The following is a 10089-nucleotide window of genomic DNA, read 5'->3' on the forward strand; positions in this document are numbered from 1 at the left end:
ATAAGTTCTAACCTTTCTTTAGCCCTACTATCGCTTTTATGAAAGGGATTCTTTATATTTTTACCCATTGCACAACCTTTACAAGCATCATCATGAGATACATTGAGTTTAGGCATACCTTTAACCATCTTACCGAGAGTGGGAAGAGCTTGGAAGTATAAGTGACCCAATCTTCTATGCCATAGTTCGCAAGATTCAGGGGTCTCATGAATGAGAGCTTGAATTAGGTTAGCTGCAAGCTTATATAAACTATCACATCTATTTCCAATAATACGGGCAGATTTGAAATTAGATTTCTTAGGCCAAGCGAGTACTTTCCCTTCAGAAAATGCTATTTGCAAACCCTTATCTTCTAAGGCAGAAATGGAAATCAGATTTCATTTAATACCAGGTACAAAGAGAATATCACAGAGTTGCAAGGAAATACCAGAATCTAGATTTAAAGAGGTAGTGCCAGAACCTTTTACTGAGTATCGAGCATCATCACCAGTTACTACATGAAGGTTGGTGTCTTTTTCAATCAGATCTGAGAGATGCTCACGAAATCCTGAGATGTGTCTGGAGGCACCACTATCAAGTATCCACGTATTGCTGTCCGTAGGAACATTGCTGGATAGAGCAGAAATAAGAAGATAATCTTCACTTTGTTCGGCAACTTCATTTAAGTTGGCTTCCCTTTCCTTTGGGTCATTCTGACAATCTCTAGCATAGTGACCATACTTATCACATCTGAAGCAACGAATGTGAGAGGAATCTCTTGACTTTTTCCTTGGATCATAGGATGAGGATCTAAAATCTTTGCTTCTCTTTTCTTTCTTCCAATGTCCACCTTTCCTAGATTTAGCCAAGAGAACATGATTATCTTTGTGAGAGTTCTTGAGTTTTCCTCTTACCTCAATTCGAGATTTTTCTTCGATGCAATCAGATTGAAGACGTTCAAAGTTGGGACGATCGGCTCTTCCACCAATGCTACGAATGAATGGTTCCCATTCATCAGGTAGACCATTTAATGCAATCATAACAAGATCTTTATCCGAGATTTGACAATCAAGAGTGCTTAGCTTATCCTTTAGTTCATTAATCTTCATGAAGTAGGCTATGATTGAGTCTTCTTCTTTCATTTTCATGTGAAGAAGCTGCTGTCTTAGAGCAAGAGACCTGCTGAGGTTGTTGACCTCATACATCCCTTCCAAGTGCTTGATCATTTCCCTGGCAGATACGAACTTTGATATGACAGTGACAAGATGATTCTTGACAGACTCAATTATGATCCTTCTAGCCTCGAGGGAATCTTTCTTGAATTGTTTCAGCTCTTCAGCATCTTCCGGAGGAGACAGACTTTCTTCTTCTACAAATTTCAGCAGATCATTCTCTTCAAGGATCAATAGAATACGAACTTTCCAAGCAGCAAAATCAATAGCTCCCTCAAATCTATCTTCAGCCTTCAAACCTGACATTTTAATCTGAAAACAAACAGTAGCTATATGCAACAATTGATTTGCTAAAATCAGAAGTTAGTGAAACCTTAGCTCCGATACCATGTAATTTTATACACTAGGTTCATTAATCAGACTTATATCCTTTTATTTATGCCCTAGATTGTAATCAGATTTGTGACAAATAAGTTAACATTCAGTAAAATCAGAAAGTAAGTACTCAGTAGACAAACACACATACCCTAGGAAAACCTCCAAGGAGGAAAAACCTAGCATTAAAGACCTACAGGTCAGATTATATATTCTCCTTTGAATGCACAAATACAATACTTAGCTTTTCTGTCAGATTTGGTCCTTTTGTATAGCAGATCTGCACTTTCTAAGTTCTCCAAGTTTGTATAACACAACCTATGTCCTCTTGGACAAATTCGCACAATTCTGAATGAATTCGCTTTCTCCCTTGTAAATTCGCCCTTTATTAGCAGAGCTGTTTTCGCCTTTTCTTGTTTAAAATGAATGAGTGAATATTGACTTGCAAATGTCTCTTATTTATACACATTTTAATCCTTGATTGCAAGTCGGCCTCCTTTGAGTTTTGGTGCCAATTTAATTAGGTGGCGTGTATTTAGGATTGGGCTGGGCATATATTAGAGTCACGTTACCCTAGGATAGGGCCCGGACCTAAAAGGGGTTCGGATGTTGCCTTAAGGCAATCTGAACCCATACATAACCCTAGTTACAAACAATAGTTTTTAGCTTTTAAGCCGGACCCATCTGGACGTGTCTATTCTAGCTCCAAAAAGGGAGTACGGAGGGACTAACACGCGTGTTAGTCATGTGTTTTACACCGTCGATTTTGCATTTAACGATCGCGATTGACTAACCTGTCACTAACACGCTGTACGAAAGGTCTGTTTTGGAGCCAGAATAGCCGCGGCCGACCCATCTGACCGTTCTCTCTTTTTAATACATGTCAAAACCGACCTCTGGCTGTTTAGAAGATGGCTAGATGCCCCCTAATTTATAAAAAGTCCATCTCCAAGTTTGAAATCTTGAGGGATGTGAGACTATTTTCAAAGTGTCATTGAGAATAGATAGGGGATTTTTTCTAGCGTTACCAATGTAGCAGAAACTCCAATATGGGATGTGGCACCCCTAAGGCTAGGGAATGTGTACCCATGGTACTTCAATTAGATTTCTTATTTGATCAACTTCTACATTTATTGAGCTCTCATGTTATAACCATACATCTCGAAATGATTAAATTAGTTTTCTATTCATAATGCATTCTTGTTATCTTTGCCATATCAATGTTTAACAAACATTGAATTTTGATTGATACATTGCAAAGAATTGTTTGAGGCAAATGCAAAATAAAATAATGATCCACAATCAAGATGATTAAGAAGTGTATGCTCTATCTCGTTCAAGAGGAGATACCTTTTATTATATTATGCATATTTCAATGGCATTTTTACTAATCAAGGAAAATTTTAAAGAGGCCTCAATTTTGAAGCTAAGCCACTTCCTCAGCTAATGTAATCCATCTTTTAAAGAAAAAAATATATCTCTTCGTTTAATGATTACAAAATTGGTTTCAACATGTAATATTTCTAAGTTAACAATGCTATATTGTCATTGATATAGCTTATTCAAGATACATTATGGAACTATAATTCTATTAACACCTAACTTTATTCACTTCGTCATTGCTTACAAATGTTACAAAAATATGCAAAACATGTAAAGATAAAACTTCATTTTATAGCCCATTATTAAAACAGTTTAGGTGTAAACACATTGTTTTTTATGAAGTGAATGCTACTATAAATAAAAGCTATTACCTTTTTCATCTTTATAAATCTCATGACCTATAAAATTTGTGGCATGGTAATCCCCCAAAAAAACATGTCTGCAACAAAAAATGCTTGGTTGTTCATTTGTTGATACTAAATCTTTTTCATCTCAAAGTTTTAAATCCTTCTCCACATGCAATAGGGCCTAAATGTGCAATAGCTTCTTTTTGCCCACTTTGACTTAAGTTATATTTGCTCATAATTGAAGCACAATCTATTGGCCCATATCGTTGAGGTGTCATTTAGCTAGTTGTGGAAGAGATGTCAAAATGGCAGTGGATTAATTTTCTTGATTGGTTAATGTTGATTTGTAGTGATAGATAGCAAGAAAAAATACTTTCATCAAGTTTGTTCATATTTCCATATGCATATGCCAAACCAAAAAGATAATAGCATGACACTTAGCCTATCTATGAGTTTCACCATCCCAGTACAAAAAATAATCCAACTAGTATTACATATATATAGAAGCTAGATAAATTGAAACGCCAATCATAAAGCAAAATAAATCAAAAATCAACTAGTGATTGTGAGTTCCTTGCCTCTCCCTTCATCGTTATGATCGCTATCTTGTGGTTCCTCGGGGTCATCCAGGTCATCTTTGTCCTTCGGAGGGAAGCCAATCCACAGGGTGCGCTTCACCTACCGCTTCCTCGAGCCTCTTGGTTGCTCGCTATTCCGCTTGGAAGATGAAGCGAATCCTCCATTTGAAAATTTATGGCTATTAGGGCCGCATTTTTCCAGCTCACGATGGATACCTTGTCTCTCCCATGCCCTCAGATGTTCTACTATACCGTGCATTCCAATTTGTGTTGATGCTCGACGCACCTCCTTATTGCAATTTGCACTCCAGAGAAGGTAAGGGCGCAACGGGGGTCGGAACTCGCTCACATGGAGCCACACACTGTCTGAACAGATGAAACCAAGCCCATCTCGTGAGATTTGTATGAAACTCTCAAACCCACCATGCCACTCCTCTTTTATGCAGCTCGTAACAATCCATCTCACCTTTTCCTTACTCACCAGTTCAAAGCACCAGACTGTGAACATAGAGGCTATGTCTGCGTTAGTGCGGTATTTGTATTGTGCTCTCAAATACTTGTCCCCAAGACTATCTTCACCCTGGTTAGGAACTCCTTTTCTTCATATCAGAAGACTTGAGTCTTTCATTGGATATGTGGCCCCAAAAGGCCACCATTGGTCTGAAGGCCTGTAAGGAAAAGTTTGGCTCCATATCCTGCAGGTTACAGACACTGCTTCGAGCACACCAAATTGAAGACTCCTCGAAAACGTGATCTTAGGATAAGCTTTGCCCACTTCGATTAGCTTCAAGCATTTAGCTTGTCAAAAAAGCTAAGAATGATACTATAGTCTCATAAATTGTACATCTTTAATTGGGTGGTACAATTCCATGCTTAGGTTAGCACCCGCTTTAGTGTGTTTGCATCTTGCATTTAAAATTCTCTTTAAGCATTTAATTAATTAATTTAATTAAATCTAAAGTCTTCTTTCATCCCTCTACCCATCATAAAATGGGCCTCTTTACCCTAAGCATGCCCCTTTTATTTTATTCTCCCAATTAATCATTTCATCAAATACCCTAATCATGTCTTATTTTGACTTTCAAGGGACGATTTCACATATCTAAGCATCGCAAATTTCCACATACTCCTGGAATTTGCTTTAAAATCACAATATCTCGCTTCCCCGAAAATTTGGCGAAAATTTGGTCAGACCGTGTGTTCGGACCATGTTGGTACCAACATAGTCCTGACTTTTTCTCCCCGAATTTTGGGAGCATGTTTTAGCGGTATTTTAATATTCAAATCCAAGAGATTGGCAAAAAATATTATTTCTAAGTCAGCCTATGACTCGAAACAAAGTTAGGGTCTCCTACATAAACCCTTTCTTTCCTCATTTGAAGATCTAAGATCTAGCGTTTGAAGGAGATTCTTATGAAGTGAAAGTGCAGGTTTTATGAAGTCTACAACAACAAACCAAGCATTCACCAAGTCTACATCAAGTATTTTCCTTTTTGTACCCCTCACAAACTTGTTATCACTATGCAAGGAGGATATCCCACTAAGAGTCCTTATAAGTATGTTAAACAAATAACTAGAGAGAGTTATCATTTGGTTGCTCATACTTATAACACAAGAAATAATAGGCAACCTAATCCTCCTTCGGTTATCCCAACTTCACTTCCTAATCCTCAACTCATTCCTCTTCAAGCACCTCGCATTTCACAAGCCCTTGGTAAGGAGTATGATCTCATTGAACAACTCAAGGCCACTCCTGCCAAGATCTCCCTTTCGGATTTAATTCAAACTTCTTCAACATATCAAGGAATGTTACAAGATGCCTTGAAAACCTTGAATGTCCCACCAATAGTGACATCCAATAATGTGGCTTCTTTGATTGACTCTATAACCACACCTAAAGCTCCAATTGTGTTCACCCAAGATGAGTTACCTCCTCGTGAAGTTCACTGTTAATATGATCCTCTCATGATTGTTGTTATTATCAATGGAAATGCTATTAGATGAACCCTTGTGGATAACGGCTTTGGCCTTAATGTTTGTAGTGTTAAATTATTGCATAAGATCAATGTTGACACTTCTCTCATCAAACCTAATTCCCTTACTATCTGTGGCTTTGATAATGTGGCTAGGTCTTCATTAGGTATCATAGCCTTGCTTGTTAAGGTAGGACTCGTTACCTTATCTACACCCATTCATGTCATGCCCGATAATCTGACCTACAATTTGTTGTTAGGAAGACCTTGGATCCATAACATGCAAGCTGTCCCTTCTACTTTGCATAGGCAAGTCAAGTTTATTTATAACAACAAGATGTATACCTTGCTCGTCGATACCAATCTCCAAGCTTGTTTACAAAAATCCACTTCTAAATCTTCTTCTACTAGTTCCTCACCAACTGCTTCTGAAGTCCCTTCTAGCATCCCTTCTCCTTCTAGCACAACTTTCTCTACTACTAATTCTATTCCTCATAGTGATCCTGAAGTCCTTGAAAAGAATTCTTCTCAATCCGAATCTCCTCCTGAAGATGTCTTTTCCCTCTAGAAGGTAATCTTAGATGATGATTGGGGGTCCTTGGACTTTAACCCTACCTTTGTAGGAGAAAACAAAATCACTTCGAGAGAATCTAAGGTTGAAAAGAAGAAAGACAAGGATGAACCTGAAAAGCAACCCACTTTGTCTAAACCATTAAGTAACAACTTTGCGACTGCTTCTAATTCTAAACCTTCACCTATTTTTACTCCAACTGATTTTGACATTCAAACCTATGAAAAACCTCCTTCCCTTACTAAAATGGCTAACCTCTATGGTCCTGGTTTCCATATCTTAGCTAAGAGTGGATATAATGGCAATGGTTGCGGTGCTCAAGAACAAGGGATCAAAGTTCCTATAGAAAGTAACTATCATGAGACATCTTTTGGACTTGGATACAATCCCCTCAAACCCACCAAAGCTTCCAAGAGACCATCTATTAGTGTTAATGTCATTTATGTTTCTTCTAAACCCCTTTCATTAAGGCATCTTGAATATAATTCTAATTCAAGTGTCTTTGCTTAGGATGTTTTTTCTTGATGATTCCTTAGATGAGTTCTTAGGAGCTTATGATAATCTTCCTCGTTACCATCATAGTCATGGATTTCCCTATTGTTTGAATGCAGAAGCATACTTTGGGAAAGACGCTGAATTAGCTGAAGATAACAATGCGATGATTAAGGAGTTCCCTTAATTGAAGGATTTTCCTCAACAAAGTAATCTCCTTATAAGTGACACCATTGACATAAAGATGGATCCTTGCAATGAAGACAAAATTATAAAGATAGGGAAATGCCTAATTGATGAGGAACAAAAGGAATATTCAGACTTATTACACGAGTTCCCTGAAATCTTTGCTCGGATATACTCTGATATGCCTGGCATTGATCCTAAGATTGTCACTCATAATATTGTCCTAGTTCTTGATGCTAAACCCGTGAAGCAGAAAATTAGAAAAATGAATCCCAAAATAGCTTTGCTCGTCAAAGCTGAAATTGAGAAATTATTGGACGCAGGATTCATTCACCCTATTGACTATTCTCCTTGGATCTCAACTATTGTCGCTATGGCTAAACCTGATAATAAGATTAGGATGTGTACCAATTTTTGAGATCGCAATAAGGCTTCCTTGAAGGATGATTTTTTGCTTCCTAACATTGACATGATATTGGATTCTACTGCTAGACATGCCTTGTTGTCCTTCATGGATGACTTCTCAGGATATAATAAAATCTTCATTATTCCTCAAGATCATTCAAAACCACTTTCACCACCCCTTGGGGCATGTTTTGTTCAGTCATGATGCCTTTTGGATTGAAAAACGCAGGCGCTACCTACCAACGTGCTATGACTCTTTATCTTTCATGACTACATGCATAAAATCTTAGAAGACTACGTTGATGACATCTTAGCTAAATCCATACTTCGTCTAGATCATGTTAAGATCCCTCGTTAGTTCTTTGAAAGAATTCATAAATACAACATGCGTTTGAACCCCCAAAAGTGTGTTTTTGGTGTGGATAGTGGAGAACTATTAGGGTTCATAGTCTCGCATCGTGGTATTGAAGTGGATATGAAAAAGATAGATGCTATAGTTAACATGCCACCTCCGAAAAAATATTTCCCAGTTGAGAAGTTTACAAGGAAAGATACAAGCTATTCGTAGGTTTGTGTCACAAATTGCAGATCGAACCTTCCCTTTCACTCAATCGCTTAAGAAAAACATCACCTTTCAATGGAATGAGGACTGCCACCAAGCTTTTGAAGATTTAAAATCTTATTTGGCCAACCCTCCTATTTTGCAACCTGCTGATCCCACTAAACCATTCCTTCTATATACAGCTACTTCTTCTCATGCTCTTCCAGCCTTATTGGCTCAATGTAATAGTGATGGTAAAAAATGTGGTTTATTATATAAGTTGCACTTTGCTTGATTATGAAGTTTGGTATGCTGCGATAGAAAGACAATATCTTGCTCTTGTTTTTGCAACCTAGAAGTTGAGGCATTACCTTTTGAATGCTGAGGTTCATGTTATCATTAAATTTGATCCTCTGAAGCATCTTTTATCTAAGATAGACCTTTCAAGTGGTCTAGCGAAGTGGGTTTTGATGTTGACGAAATTTGACATTAAATTTGTTTCTCAAAAAGCAATTAAAGGACAAGCATTGACTGATCATTTAGTTGATGCTCCTTCACCTCTCATGTTACCTAATCAAAAATCCTTTCCTAATGATTTTTTTCTTCCTATTGAAACTAACGAAACTTGGGAGTTGTATTTTGATGGCTCTAGGTGTTGTACAGGCTCGAGGATGGGTGTTGTTCTGTTTCCTCCTCATAAAAAACCTGTTCCCTTATCTTACCATCTCAACTTCTTATGCACCAATAACATTGTTGAGTACGAAGCCCTTAGAGCGGCTTTAGCCTTGAATATCAAACATATACATATCTATGGTGACTCTCAATTGATCATTAGAAAATTTACAAGAGTTTATCAAGCTAAACAAGACAAATTATCACAATATCAAGATTTGGCCTTATCCTTGTTAGAAAAATTTGATTCCTATACTATGGAGCCTGTCCCTCAAAAGGATAATTGACATGCAGATGCAATGGTGTGTGTTGCTTCCCTTGTATCCTTAGAGGACCTCGTGGTAGAACTTAAATTTGTTATTCATAATCTTTCTTCTCCGGCTATCGTTGATAATCCTAGTGATGTGGCTTATTGCTATACCATAGATTTTGACGAATGGTACTCGCATGTCTCAAGATATTTGATTGATGGTACATTTCTAGATTCCACAAGTAAAAATGCTAGAGATAGGATTTGTAAGTTACCCGCAAGATACATTATCCTTTCTAACATTCTTTATAGGAGGGGCTATAATGGTTTGCTTCTCTGTTGTCTCAACAAAACAAAGATCTCGATTTCTCTTGAGGAGGCACATTCAGGTGCTTGCCAGGGGGAATTTTGGGGGTAAAACTTTAGTTCAAAGGTTGCTTCAAATGGGATATTATTGGCAAACCATGGAGAAATATTCCTTTGCGTTTGTTAAGAAGTGTAATCAGTGTCAGCAACATAACAATTTGATTCATGCTCCGACACAAGAACTTAAGTCACAAGTGACCTCTTGGCCCTTTTCAATGGGGGGTTTGGATCTTATTGGAAAAATTTATCCTCCTTCATCCCAAGGGCATACCTTCATTATAACTGCTACAGATTATTTTACGAAGTGGGTAGAAGCGGTTCCTCTTCGATCCACTACTGCTGAAGTAATTTGTCAATTCATCTTAGATAACATTATTTCTTGATTTGAGATCCCTTCCACTTTGGTCTTTGACAATGGGACTTCATTCAAGAACAAAGATGTGAAGAAATTTCTCGAGAAATACCATATTCAACGTCACTTTTCCACACCCTATTATTCTCAATGTAATGGCCAAGTTGAGTCCTCTAACAAGATCCTTGAAGAAATTCTTCGTAAGACTGTAAACAAACATGGTAAGGATTGCCACACCCAATTGACTTACGCTCTTTGGGCTTATTGAACAAGTATGCGCATAGCTACGGGTACTACCCACTACAATCTTGTTTATGGTGTTGATGCTATTATGCCTTTAGAGTTAGAGATTCCCTCGCTGATAATTTCTCTTAAGGATATAGTAGATGATGATTTTTATCGAAAACAATGCCTTCAATAACTTTAAATGCTTGATGAACGACATAT

This window comes from Cryptomeria japonica, chromosome 5 (genome assembly GCF_030272615.1).
Source record: "Cryptomeria japonica chromosome 5, Sugi_1.0, whole genome shotgun sequence".
NCBI classification, from domain to species: domain Eukaryota; kingdom Viridiplantae; phylum Streptophyta; class Pinopsida; order Cupressales; family Cupressaceae; genus Cryptomeria; species Cryptomeria japonica.